Here is a 15,221-nt window from a genome sequence, read left to right as displayed (position 1 = left end):
CCTATGGGAAAAAGTTAGCTTGCGCATATCGCAAGCTGACAGGGATCCCGACGTAATACAGTGACTTGGGCATGTTAGATGCCCCAGACATGCTTCCCCTGCTGTCCCAGTTGCATTCCAGGCTGTTGGCATCATTTCCTGGGGTGTCATAGTGGACTTGGTGACCCCCCTGAGTCGAATAGTGGTTTCCCCTTAAAGGAGTATTTATTCCCCATAGACTATAATGGGGTTCAATCAAACAGTCGAGTATTGAGCGGCTACTCGAATAAAACATTTCACTGTTCGCTCATCTCTAGTTATCAACTCAAAGAGTTCGTTGTAATTTGTCCCACAGTTATCTGCTCGGGTGCTATTTCAAATAGCATGCGACTTATTTGTATTGAGGATGAACTACCCAACTGATCCTGCAGTGCACAGCAGATAGGGAGCTCCAACCTGGATATCCCCTCCAATTCATCTGTGTAATGTCTGCCATCACTTACTCTGTTTTTTCCTGTTATAAGTAATACCAGAAACAGTGATGCCTCTCTAATACTGTTCAAGAAGAAATGTCAGAAGCCATACAGACTTTTTTTTTTTTTTTTTTTTTTTTTTTTAATACATACTTTAGTAAATGCATAGTAGAGTTATTTATTTACCAAGAGATACATTTACCGTATTTTTCGGACTATAAGACACACTTTTTTTCCCCAAAATTTTGGGGGAAAAGAAGGGTGCGTCTTATAGTCTGAAGGTGGCGCCTGGCATCCGCTGTAATAGAGAGGCGGAAGCCGGCAAGTGATAGACGCCATTACAGGTGCCGGGGCCTGAGACATCGCTACGTTCCTCTGCCCTGCATGAAGCCAGCAGCGGCAGGGGCTCCTCCGTGCCCCCGCCGCTGGCTTCAGCAGGGCAGAGGATCGTAGCGATGTCTCAGGCCCCGGCGTCTATCCCTCCCCGGCATCCGCCTCTCTAGTACAGCGGATGCCGGGTCAGTATCCGTGGCCCCTTCTCCCCCGGGGCCGGTCCCCACCGGCCCCGTACCTGTAAAGTTGCAGGCCGGCTCCTGCGCGGCGATATCGCAGGAGACGACCTGTTCGGGTGACAGCCGGGAGCCTAATGAGGCTCCCCGGCCTGTCACGGCTATATTAGTATTGCGGCTGGTCTCTATGACCAGCCGTAATACTAATAGACAGAATGTCCCATAGACGGCAATACAGTTGTATTGCCGTCTATGGGACTTGCGATCAAGTGACCGCAGGTTCAAGCCCCCGGGGGGAATAAAATAGTAAAAAAAAATAAATAAATAAAAAAAAAGCTTTAAAAATATGAAATAAATAAAAGTTCTAAATCACCTCCTGGTTTTTTTTTTCAATACAAGGTCATCTAAGCAATAGATATCCCCCAAAATGGTATAACTAAAAATTACAGCTGGCCCCGCAAAAAAAACGCTCTATGCATCCCCGTACAGCTGCAGGGTCACCTGTCAATGTGGCCTTGCAGCTGTTGCAAAACTACAACTCCCATATATTAAATATTTTACCAGTTTTTGCTTCAAAATTTTTTTTCCCTATTTTCCTCCTCTAAAACCTGCGTCTTATAGTCCAGTGCGTCTTATAGTCCGAAAAATACGGTATAAGGCCCACTGCAACTTTGTAGCTGAAGATCAGACATAAATCAGGAGTTAGCCCCGGTTAGAAATCAAAGCTAGAAGTAGCAGCTACACAGGGAAAAATTGTATTGTACCTCTGTGTTTAGCACACACTAACTTTGGCTCTCAAGCATTGATCAAGGAAAAAAAAAAAAAAACCTGACAAAAATAATGGAGCTTGTGGAAAGGCAGTAGGATTGGGGCAAGACAGAAGTAAGATAACCACATGTTCAGAGTAGGAGATGTCACACATGCATGAGATAAGCACTAGGAGCCTAGTCATGTGAGAAGGCTTACAGTCAGTACTTGACATTTAATACATGGAAGCCATTTGCACAATTTTTACGGAGTGGAAAGTTCATTTTATGGTAAGGTTATGTCTACATCAGCGATGAAGGACAACTGAATCAAAATCAATTTTGGTCTGGCAAAAATCAGATTATTATACGTGATACCCATTGGATCCCATTATAATTAATGGGATCCTTCAGTATCTATTTGAGTGTCACATCTGCTCCCATCACGATTTCCAGTTTTTCTGTTCCTAGGAACTGAAAAATGGAAATCCTGATGGAGATGCATCATGGCAGCCACTGCCTTGCAACAGTAAATTCTTTACGGTTCTCCCATTGCTTGTGCCTGTCTAGTGATTTAAAACAAACAAACAACATTGCATCTGCCCTAAAACACTTTGCACTGACCTGCAAAGTGTACATTAGTCCATTTGTTCTTCCTATATGTATATGTGGACCTGCTGACCCAGGCTTCAGAATTTAGACTACTAGTATTAGTTTGGTTTTACAAAAGTCTGTATATTAGGATACTGCATTAGCTATTGTCCCCTAACATAAATTCACTAGCAGGATTGCTTCTTAAGCAAGTAGGAATGATCCAGGGAAGCCTTAGGGAAATTAACCCTTCTATTCCATCAACAGCAGTAGCCTGCACTCAGATTCTACAGACAGCTGTTTGTACAAGCTTTAGTTTGCTGATAATCTCCAAGGGCAACTGCAGGGAATGATATTTTCACAAAGCATCGCTTCTGTAGGTTCAGATAGCTCCTGTTTGCAATTCTGCTAGAACATATTAGGAAGGGGCAGACAATGGAATTCATAAAAAAAAATAAATAAAAAAAAATAAAAGTCAAGGTATTTCTAAATTTAGAGTATTAGTTTTCCCATCTCAAAACATATGAAACAATTACCAATTTTACAATCTGGTGCATTAAATAATGGAAAAAAACAGTGAACATGATATTGCACTATTGTAATACCACACAGGCGCTCAGTTGGTTGTTGGATTGCCATGCTTAAGATTTTTTTTTGTTCTGCGTTTCCTAATCGATGGCAATACAACTGGTCATAAACTATTGAGGAGAGTCCTACTTATTGTATTCCTACTAATGCTAGGTTCACATTAGTGATCAGATTTCTTTTCTTCGGGTCCGCTTGGGGACACGAAAATCAAAGAGCTAACTCACTGAAAAAGCGGTTACCCCTGGAAAGTCGCGGTCCTCACAGACTATAATTGGGTTCGCCAGGTCTTTGTCCGAAAAACGTAGAGAAAAGTCCTGCTTGTATTTTTCAATCACATTCAGGGACGAAAACTCTGAACGGCGTTTGAATGTTGGTGTGAACCATGCCTAAACCCCACAGCCATGTGCGGTATAACAGTGTTATAAAACTAAAGTAACAACACACCCTTCCAGTTATTGTTTTATCGAGCAGCAAATCCAGGAAGTGATTTTAGGAAACTTGCTCAGAACATATAATCTCAAAAGGCCATAAACCATCCAAAAATGTAGTACATTCAGTAACACACATGAATGTGAATACTTCAACTCCTATTGTAGTTCGTGACCCTGGAGAGACCTGAAAGACTTCAAGAAAACTCCATCTGTCAGGCAAGCATCTACAGAGCAGGACTGTACACAAGTATATACTCAATGTACTCAGAGCAGCAAGGCCCAGAATAAACTGGTTAAAACTAGCTAAAATTATACAAAAAGAAAGATATGCCCGAATTTTCTGGGATTGTAAAAATTTGAGGTTTTTTGTTTAACTAGTAGGCAGGGCACACTGCAGATATACACTAGCTTAAAAAGTTTTAAAATAATTTTTTTGTTTTGGTTTTCTACTAGATAGAATAGGAAGCAGGTTCTTGAGCAACAAAAAAAATGTGCCCATACAGGAACAAACATCATAAGGGAAGAAAGGTGGCAGCTGTAGCAATTGGTGCTTTACTCTAAAACAAATTATCTTACAGGATGAGATACATTTATACTGTGCAAGAACCTGAAAATGAATCTTAAACTTACATGTGGGAGCAATGTTTAATGAGGCTGCCCAGGGATTTACAAAAAAAAAAAAAAAAAAAAGCCTCCTTCTGTTTACTAGTCCTGCAGTAATGATGTGTGGTATCTGCATGTACCCGCTGCAGCTAATCCTTAGCAGTCACATGACACATTCCAGCATCACTGATTGGGTTAGCAATCGGCTGCAGTGGTTATGTGCACATACAACAGGAGGTATCAGTGAAGACTTGTAGGGACCACCAGAACAGTGGTGCTGAAGAGGGGGGACTGAAAATGTGTTTTTGTTTTATTCTATTATAGTCTCTGATCTTTTTTGAGGTCTTGTAAATTCCAGGCAACCCCCATTTGGAGTTAGCCTCCTTGAGGTGGTTGAGAGTTATATTTAAATTTCTGAAATTCCCATAAAAATTAATAAGTTATGGAAATGACATATTACAGTGAGCCATGTTGTATCTTTAAAGGGGGTTATGTCATGTGACGACAATGGGAGGTTCTTTCCTCGAGTACTTAACCAGTCACGCATGTATTCAAGTACATTTGGAGGAAAAAGCCCCCCTTTCTATGGAGAGAGGATAAATACCTTTCATGGCATTACCAGTTTAACTTCCAGAGTTCACTGTGCTATGCCAGTTCCATAGCTTATGTGGCTATTTTGGAGTTACAAAAACAGTACAGAACATCCATAGATGTTTCTGCAGTTGCTGAAGTAGTAGTTGGGAGAAGGAGCTAAATATTCCCGTCTTGGCCAAGTTGTGCCCAATTATAGTGAATGTGGTTGGATTTCTGCAGACAGTTGGGTTGTGGTAGTTTGTGTGTTGCAACAAGACCATATTCACCATTATCAGGTGTAATGCAGTTGTGCAGGAGTCAGCAAACTTTGGCACACCAGTTGCTGTGAAACAAGAAGTCCCAGCGTGCTCCGTTTACTGCTATAGCCATTCCAAGAACAGCAGAGCAATCAGGCATGCTATCGTGCTGGGCATGAAAGTTAGGCCCATATAGATGATCAGTGTTGGGGCAGGCTGCTGGCCACTCACTGGTATGATATTTATGGCCTATCCCAAGTCTTAAATCCAGGACTTTCCAAGTCTAAGATAGGTAGTGTTATAACATTAGAAACCGGTGAGTGTGCTAAATTCACACCTTCAGCGCAGGTGGCATCTTTCCCATTTTTAGAGGTATCGGTGCTGTTAGTTTTGAATACTGATATCCCTGTAGTATCAAATGGGCTTGCCTTAGAACTGCAAATGTGCGCCGATTCTATAATGGGTATTAGACTGCCCAGATGATGCCTTCATCCTCAGTTTTGGTGACTGTACAGTTTGGACTCCAAGAGGTATCTTGTTGCACTACAAGTAATGTTAACATGATACAACACCACATGCTATTCACTGGTGGGCACCCCTTTGATATATGCTGCGACCAACACCAAGGTGAAAAAATATTTTTATATATATATATATATATATATATATATATATATATATATATATATATATATATATATTATTATACACACACACACTCTCTTCCAGAAACAGCACCACATAAGTCTATGGGTTGTGTATAGTTTTGCACCTAAGTGAATAAGGTTGGCTTGCAAAACCAAAGTCGTGGACAGACGCAGCAAAGTTTCTAGAAAAGGGAAGCCATCTATTTCTAATACTTGGCAACCCCTGTAAAAATTGAGTATAAAGATACTGTCAATATGGAAGGATGAGACAGCTTTTGCATGGTAATAGATAAAGGAAATCTAGTAGTTCTACGGACTACAAGTACTTGAACAGTATTGCTAGAGATATATAACATTACACCGGCCATAAACCAGTACATGGTAAAAGTTCATGTACCACACTCAGACACTAGAGTAATAGTTTGTGCGGCTCTCCTTCTGGTTTCAGAGGGGAGCAATATAATTAGAAATGAGTCAGACTAATAAATCTACATTTGCACAGTTGGGTGAAACTGACCCCAGCATTTAAATGTCTAGAATAAATCATGCAAGAACAGCAAATAACAATGGCCCCTACTGGATTCACCTCGCTCTCCGAATACCATCCAGCAACTGCAGGAGACGCTGAAGAACCCAAAATACCAAGAAGCGCACATTTATGCCTCCTCAAAATAACAGCAATTCATCAAAGCCTGTCAGTCTGTCTCTAATGGAAGCAAGTCACAAGTCACCACCATGTGCAATGATCCTTTGCTTCCAAGCATTTTGAAGCCTGCAAGATCTGTCTACATGTATCCACTGACTCTTCGCAGAAACGCTGCTAAACAGCAAGGCCCTCTCTTCAATAAACTGCATACATTATTAAAAGGATCATAAATCCATAGACTGCAGCATTCTTATATTTAATGATTTATATTCCAGTATTTGAGAAAAAAAAATAAAAATTACAAGTTATAAAACCTGTGATTTGTCATAAGTTTCACACCAATGGATAAAATTCTGTTCATGGTCAGCTCATTCATACATCTAGTTCTGATGACTGTACCGCATGTGTCTGTCACTTGTCAAACAACTACATAGAGCTTAAGAACTTTGGGAAACTGATGTAGAAAGTTTATTGGAAAATTGTACGACTTTCATTATGAGGGAAAAATAAACAAACAAAAATCATTTACCGGTATTTCTTTTGCTTACATAGCACTAACATTTTCTGCAGCACTTCACAGAATTCATTACTCATTGTCACCAGTGGAGCTCACAATCTAAATTTACTATCAGTATATCTTTACAGTGTTGGAAGAAACCAGAGCATCCTGAAGACAGAGAACACACAAACTGTGTGTAGGCGTCGAGCTTGGTCAGATTCTAAGGCTTCATACACCAAGCCATTTTTTGCAATCCAAGCTTTTTTTAATGGATTTGGATATCTGAATGTCAGGCTAGGTTCACACCTACACCGTCTCCACTCGGGGATTTTGCTCCCCAATCGGCTTTAAAAATGCGGCTAGAAAAGTCCTGCAAGCAGTGCTTTTCTCTCCATGGTTTTTTTTTTTCCCCTTTTCAGGCAGAAAACCAGAAGACCCCTATTATAGTCTATGGAGTCCATGGGTTTCCAAGGGTAACCACTTTAAGAAGATAAAATTCCCCCATGAACAGAAACCCAAATGCAGGTGTGAATCTAGCATCATCCATTTTTTTTCCCCACCGTTCCAGTTATTTCAATGGGCAGTTCAGATCTGTCAAAAGAAATCTCAAAAGGGCATGCTGCATCAATCTAAATGGACACCACTCAGGTTGCAAAATCTGAATTTTGCATGAAGCCTAACAAGGGTTGGGTATGGCACAATTTCTGAGGAAAAAAATCAGCCATATTTTACTAATTCTGTACTATCCCTTTTATGCATACAGCTACTGATTCATTAGGTAAAAAAAAAAAAAAAAAAAACCACACCCTCAAGATATTCCAGTGTATCAGAAGTTCAAATACTTGACATTCACAAATGTAAGGTCAGGACATCAGTGACAACGTGCACACTATGGTAGGAGAAAAGATGTAATTGCGTCTTAAAAATGCATATTCATACCTTATAACACACAAGTGGTAAAGGGATATTCCCACAAAAGTGTCACCAGAGTGGATAGAAGTTTGAATGGATAACATCTTGCGGATAGCGGATCTGTCAAATGTGCTTAAACCCCTTTAGGCTAAGGCCCCATGTGGCGTCCAATGGCAAAAAAAGCACTGAGGTGGCATTGCAGTTCTTCCCGCAGCGCTTTAGACAAAGTCCGCAGAGGAAATCTCTGCGAACGGTTCAAATTATGCCTATGGGAAAAATCGCCAGTATTTCTGTAAGTATAATTAACATGCTGTGATTTCCAAAACCGCACCAGTTTTGGAAATCGCAGTGTGTCCGCACTGCAGTTTTTACTGCAAAGTGGGCATGGGATTCACTAGAATCCCATCCACTTTGCTCTGACTGAAAACCGCAATGGGAAAATTGTAGTGTAAATAACAAATGGGGCCTGGCCTATAGGCTAAGGCTTTTTTTGGAGCCAAATCCAGGAGTGGATTGAGCAAAAGGTAGAAGAAGTATTTTATATACATCTCCCATTCCTCTTGTAGCCATTCTTGGCTTTGGCTCAAAAAACAAAAACAAACCTGCATTTCCACAATGTGGGGCCCAAGCCTTAGCCTCAGCCTAAAGCCCCACATTGCGAAAAGCAGCATCTTTTTTGTTGCTTTTTTTTTTTTTTTGCCAAAGCTATTGGTGGATTGAGAAAAAAGTAGAAGTGTAAAAAAAAAAGCACCAAAAAAAAAAAAAACAAAACAAAAAAAAAAAAACAGCTGGCTTTAGACCCCGAGGCTAGACCACTGCAAAGGTTGAAAACCACCATAGAGTTTGCAGCAATCACATGTGTGGGTTTTTTACCCACAGTGCATAGATGTTATGTGTTGAAATTCTATCCATTTAACGGGTACTGCAATTCACACCAGTTTTACCAGTGCGATCCCATAAGTGGTTAACCAACTGCAGACTTGATTCCCGTACTATACATTACACAGAGCCAAGTAGAAATGGGATTTGAGCCGCAGTACCAAGAATTGAGGACCTAAGCAAATAAGGTCCAGTGTTCTTTCCTTAGGCCGCTGATTGTCCTCAGTGGTCACATGCAGTATGGACTCCCGCCGGAACAAGCCCAATGCACCACGGAACCGGAGAGCAGCCTGGGACACTGGAAGGGGTGTGTGGTTTTTTGTTTTTGTGGGGGGGGGGTTGCAGAGAAATAATCTTTTTCCAGGACAACCCCTTTAAGGATAGGCTATAAAATAAAGTTTCCTGGATACTTTAAAGGTTGGGTAACAACAGATTTTTAAAAAAAAAACAAAAAAAAACACCTCTTCACATATGGCAGACATTTTTATGACCATTTCATTTATCTGTATAATATTTGTGCACGTCATGTAGAAACACCACTAGTTAGCTTTCAGTTGTAGAATTGTCTGCAACACATCCACATGCATTGCATAGATCACGTTTTCTTGTGACAGAGCTCTAAGCTCCACATTTCCATGTACACACACAGCGTGTCAAACTCTCATTATCTTCTTGGCAGAAGGTGTTCATGTAATAAATATCTGAGGAGTGCAACGCCTATCGCTCTGCTACTTGGTGACAAGTTTTTGCAACAACACGCATTCATTAGTAACTACAAAGTAAAAAAAAATATATATTGTATGCAAACATGACTGACAAAGTCATTCTATGTAAGGGTTGGGCAAATTCCAAAAGCAAAGTAGCTTAAAATCTGAGTCTTTGTTGCCTACAGATATAAACTGATGGTGGCTGTAAATGTCCCATCTAATATGCCTACTGGAACGGTGGCTTAAGGAGGGCCACATAAAACATGTAAAAGTCTAGTCAAACTTCCTAAAGGGGCATTCACATGGAGGAAGTTGCTGCTGATTCTGGCACAATAACTCGTGGCAGAATCAGCGTGGAAAAAAACCCCAAAACCTCCATTGACTTCAATAGGTTCAGTTTTCCGTGCAACCCAACAATAGGTGGCTTTTTATCAGCGCTGATTGTGCCGCAAGTTATCATGCCAGAATCAGCGCTGATTGTGCCGCAAGTTATCATGCCAGAATCAGCGCCAACTTCCTACGTGTGGATGCCCCCCTGTATGTACTTTACCCTCTTGATGATTGCTTGCTAGCCATATACAATCTTCTGATGGCCATCAGCCATTTTTTGGGGGGCAACAATCAGTTAAACAAAAACACACCACAAACTGCAGTTTGAGATGTGTGACTAGTCTGCCAAAAACACCTTTTTTGGGAAATTGATAACTAGCATGTCACTGAAGAAAAAAAAAAAAAAAAAAAAAAAAAAAAAAAAAAAGAGTTGCTTTTGGGCCATATTCAACAAATTTGTGCATTTATTTTTTTACTTTTTTATTTATTTTTTTTTTTAAATTAGGCTGCCCCCACATAGGAAGTTGTTAATGGTGGGATCCCAACATTGACTGAATGGTTGCATTATAGACCCCAAAAAGAGATTTCTTTGCACAATGGTACTCAGGAACGGAAGCCAGTCCTATTCACTTAAATAGGGACAAAATTAAGTTCACTGCAAGTGGATGACTGTGGGGACACTGGGCACAATAAAAATAGTAATACGTTAACATGGAAGGTTTGGGCTCTAAAGGTTGAACCGCCACATAAGGGACTGTGGAGTATCAAGGTGAACATTTTCTGCTCTGTGATTCCAGATGTTGTAATAAGTTAAGCAATGATGAATTTATAGTCATAGAAAAACTCTACTACAAAATAAGGAATAATTGCATTATACACAGATTTGTAATGGAAGGTATGACATACCTTCTACTTTATGAGAAGACTGTTGCACTTTACTAGGCAGACATCAAAGAATGAAAAAGAGGGATACACACACACACACACACACACACACACACACATATTTATACATAAGCTGATTAAAGGGAATCTGTCACCAGAAACCCAGCCCCATACATAGGTTAGAGAGACTGGAATGAATTGGTGTTTTCACCCTTATGAATCAGTGCATCCTTTGCTAAGATGTCGCCATTTTTGTCAAGATGCAAGCAAGCTCTTTCAACCAATGAAAGCATCACCATTGCTCCAAACGGATACACGGAAACACCCTCATTGCTCAAAAGAGTCTATTTGCATATTGACAAAAGTGGTAATATCTCAGCAAGGGAAAAATATGAATCCGGTGTATCTAACCTATCTCTCTGCAGCCCTAGCAATTAGTCTATAACAGATTACATTGAAGGAAGCCAACTCTGTTGACTTAACTGTTATTGGATTGCACTAGAAGTAGAAAAGTGACAAACTGAAATGTTTTCCCTACGAACAATACCTATACAATATAAGGGGATGAGTGTTGGATCACTTGGGGCTCCAACTGATAGGAGCCCCAGCAATCACAAGTATGGGGGTCCCATAATCTCCTATAAAAATGAGTAGTAGTGTGCATGCGAGATCGCTATTCTCTTCACTTCTATGGAACTGAGGATGGTAGCGTACAGTGCTGTGCTCTCAGATTTACAGGACTGGCACATTAGTGACCCATAGTCGTGTAGATAGGGTATAAGTGCTGTTAGCATGAAAAACGCTATGAACAGATTTTTCCAAGATTGTTGAAAAATTAAAATAGGCTTAAGGGAAAGCAAAAGGCCTGAAACTCCTTTGTTGATTTTCCTGTAGAAGTGAAGTGCCATACACCAACACGACTGCTGCCCTGAATCACTGGCTTCAATAGTCTCGAGCTGTATACGCTGCCAACAACACTGCTGTGTACAGGGAATGGCTGCAGGAAAACCAACAAGGACTGGTGGGTTCCAGTAGAGCAGGTGGGCTTTTCATGTCCTAGAAAACCCTTTAAAGCTTGCCGCGGCCTGCTTTTGTTATTTTATACTGCAAAAAGGTAATGGGTACCATCTTAATACCCGCTTTAGACTAGGTAAGAGAGTCAAAGCAATACTAGAAAGTCACGCATCCAAACACTGCTCAGGTGTTTGGCCATCACATAATAGCGGAGGGGTTGACCTGTATCATGCGGTGGAAAAGTGGCCTAAAACCTTATAGACTGCAGGCATTCGGAGCCTGCCATAAGCTGAGCATTGTGGTATTATTCTACTGCATTGTACCAGCTCAGTTCTACCCGTGTTGGGTAACAGGTACTTCATTTTACACTGCAGATATTTAGTATACTCAAAGTAGCTGGCCATCTCAGTGATATCATACAAAACTCAGCTGTGGCGATACTAAAAACAGCTACTATCCAAGAACTTTTTTCCATAGAAAAGAGGAAAAAAATGCAGTGTAAAATGGCTTTAGCTACATGGATTTGGGAATATGCCCAGACCTGATATTTGTCTATCAATATTTACATGGTTGCCGAGCATCTGTCCCCAAATATTACAGAGCTATGGAGGATGAGCACCATAACGACACATGCCAAGGACTCATAGGGGTATATATGTATTAGCATCAGTAATGGTTATAGTGAGACATATACGGTACATATGATGTCTGCGCTTCACTTCAATCCAATAGAGCAGGATGGTGGCTATTATTGGTGTATTCCCACAGCTCAGCACACTGCATTGCCCTGGATTTGTATTCACATATACATGTGTGCACTTATAGAGTAGAACTTAGTAAATGACTGGCCCGTGTACAGGGCTTCTTCCACCCTGAAGATCTGGATTTTACACATAGCTGTGACTGTCCTTGCTGAGCCATAGCTAATACTGTACATAATCAGGTGCCCTGCCCGTCCAAGCCCTCAGCACGTCACTGACAGGCTGTGCAGCAGCTGACAGACACAACACTCATCCTACCTGCAAAACAGCTGTGCTCATTCATCTCCCATATCCACGTCCAGGTGGTAGGAGGTGCCCAGAGCCACTCACTAGCGGGCAGTCACTGCTCCATGCCAGGAGGCGGCAGCACACCAGCTTACCCCTAGGTAGCTCCTGCGGCTTAGGCAGCTTCAGGCCCAGCTAAGCGGCCGCTGACGTCACTAGGCCGGAGCAGTGGCCGCCAGTGACAGGAGAAAGCAGTGCACTGACGAGCTACGGAGCCGCTGCACTGAGCCTCGCTCACTTCCTGGATCCGGTCCCGTGGTGTCCTGACGTAGGCGGTAGGCGGCGAGAGGGAAGGCGTGATCCACAATCCCGTGGGCTATCGCGGGATGTGCTGCTTGTGTTCTCACCTGGGTGAATGCCGGGCTATAGAGGCTGTGCGAGCCGACCGCCTATTGTATAGACTTCACAGCTGCCAGTCATTCAGAGGTTCTCCATCCTGATAGAGCACTGCTGTCTGTCAGCAGCACCCGCACTCACTGCTGCTCTCAGGCTCACTGTAATGGAGAGGACGGACTGGTGGCAGTATTTCCCCCTAGTTGTACATTGACTGTAGAAATCCCTGCTCAGAAACTTATCTATCCAGATGCAGCAAAGTGGTTTTCAGTCACAGAAATCAAATCTGCCACATGTGAATATGCTCTTGTAGCAGTTTAATAAGGTTACAGTGACATGGAGCAGGTGGAGCCTGTGGCGGCATACAGGTTTACCACAAATAGGCCTAAAGTATAACATTTATTAGAATAGCGGATAATAGGGCCCCTTCACACGGAGTATACACTCACTGATTCTGAACGTGTAACACGTTCTGAATCAGCGGCGTTAAAACAGATCCCATTGCTTTCTATGGGAGCCGGCATACGTGCGCTCCCCATAGAAATTAATGGGCTGCTCTTTTCTCTATAGCTTTCAATGTGATATGCGTGTATCCATACCTTCCAACTTTTGAAGGGTAGAAAGAGGGACAAAATGTGCGCCGCTGCAAATTTGTCTCCGCCCACTTTTATGTTGACTCTGCCCATTCTCATTCATTTTTCATGTGCTCCCACACAGTATAATCCTCCTACAGTCACCCGTAAATTATATGTCCCCCCTCTATCTCTCCCCCAGTTTCATATACACCCTTCATCTGCCACTAGTTTCATGTCCCCCCTCTGTCTCTGTCCCCAGTTTCATGTTCCCCCTCTGTCTCTGTCCCCAGTTTCATGTCCCCCCTTCCATCTCTGTCCACAGTTTCATATCCCCCCAATTTCATGTCTCCCATCTCTGCCCAGTTTCATGCCGTTCTCCCCTCTTCATCTGCCCACAGTTTCATGTCCCCCGTCTCTGCCCCAGTGTCATGTCGTTCTCCCCCCCTCTTCATCTGCCCCAGTGTCATGCCGTTCTCCCCCCCTCTTCATCTGCCCCAGTGTCATGCCGTTCTCCCCCCCTTCATCTGCTCCAGTGTAATGCCGTTCTCCCCCACTCTTCATCTGCCCCAGTGTCATGCTGTTCTCCCCCCCTTCATCTGCCCCAGTGTCATGCAGTACAGACAAACACTTACACTCATCTTCCATCGCTCCTCCGCCACTCTGTCACTCATACACATAGTTGTAGACGCGATGTGACGTCATCAACATCGTGGCTACAAATGCCAGACCGCAGCGTTAAAGCAGAGCTGAGCTGTGATAGCTCCTGCTTTAAAGAGGACCTTTCATGGTCCGGGGTACAGGCAGTTCTATATACTGCTGGAAAGCCGACAGTGTGCTTAATTCAGCGCACTGTCGGCTTTCCCGATCTGTGCCCTGGGTAAAGAGCTAGCAGTGCCGGTACCGTAGCTCTTTACAGTCAGAAGGGCGTTCCTGACAGTCAGTCAGGAACGTCCTTCTTCACAGCAGCGCCTATCGCACTGTGCTGTGAGCGGGGAGGAACACCCCCTCCCCTCCTGATAATACTCGTCTATGGATGAACACTGTGAGCAGAGGGAGGGGGCGTTCCTCCCCGCTCACACTGTACAGCGCTAAAGGCGCTGCTGTGGAGAAGGACGTTCCTGACTGACTGTCAGGAACGCCCTTCTGACTGTAAAGAGCTACGGTACTGGCACCGCTAGCTCTTTACCCGGGGCATAGATCGGGAAAGCCGACAGTGCGCTGTAGTACATGCTGATCTAGCTTCATTAAGAGATCTGATGAAGGGGTGGCACTCATAGAGTACCAAAAATACCCCGAAACGCATCATCTTTTACAATAAATCTTCTCTTGTCTACATATCCGTGTATCGATCCGAGGGAGCGCGTGGCTGGTTTATATATTGAGGAATTCTTTCCCCATTATATTTTGCTCCAATCCTATCTTACCTTACCAGTGCTGGCGCTGACAAATTGAAATGGGCTTGCTTTACCACATTTTCTGGGACTGCTCCCTCATTCGCCCCTTTTGGCTGGAGTTAAGTCTCTATCGGACGCTCTCATTATTCAGGGAGTTGAGCTTGACCCTTTCGTATACTTAACCTCCCGCCAAATCACCTGGGTAAGCTGACTTCAAAATTGTTCCTCTATATGTGTACAGCTGCTAAGACACTTATAGCTCTTTATTGGAGATGTTCCTCCCCCCACAGGCACGTCTTATAGCCCTACTGAAAGACATACGCAATTTGGAACACCTCACTGCCTCCTTGAATAACGCTTTGGATGCTTTCTAGGCCGTATGGTTGTCCTGGGATGCCTACTGTGCTTTGCACGGTTTGTGACTCCTCCCACTCCTCTCCGTTCTCCGGGGGCATGGTGTAGAGGAGGGGCGGGGCTAAGCGAAGGGGGCAGGGCTTAGCGGTGTTCGCAGGCAGAGAGCAGGCTCAGAGAGGACCTGCTCTCTGCTTGAGCGTGAGGGGAGGCTGCTGGATCAGCGCTGCTCCAGTGGCCTCCCCAATCCACC

General features: G+C 43.1%; 2 protein-coding genes across 3 annotated transcripts in view; one reads left to right on the top strand and one right to left on the bottom strand.

Annotated features, from left to right (window-relative positions):
- The window catches only part of TAB3 (TGF-beta activated kinase 1 (MAP3K7) binding protein 3), a 42,804-nt gene extending 30,246 nt beyond the window's left edge, over nt 1-12,558 (bottom strand). For both annotated transcript variants that reach the window (XM_075265055.1, XM_075265056.1), the window contains exon 1: nt 12,289-12,558. The gene's annotated coding sequence lies outside the window, so the exon portion shown is untranslated. The remainder of the gene's footprint in view (nt 1-12,288) is intronic.
- Nucleotides 1-15,221, top strand: part of GK (glycerol kinase) — a 296,759-nt gene that overhangs the window by 250,327 nt on the left and 31,211 nt on the right. The window lies entirely within an intron of this gene.

Source organism: Leptodactylus fuscus, chromosome 2, assembly GCF_031893055.1.
Source record: "Leptodactylus fuscus isolate aLepFus1 chromosome 2, aLepFus1.hap2, whole genome shotgun sequence".
Classification (NCBI taxonomy): Eukaryota; Metazoa; Chordata; class Amphibia; order Anura; family Leptodactylidae; genus Leptodactylus; species Leptodactylus fuscus.
Note: the sequence above shows the minus strand (reverse complement) of the source record. Positions and strands in the feature narration are given on the sequence as shown.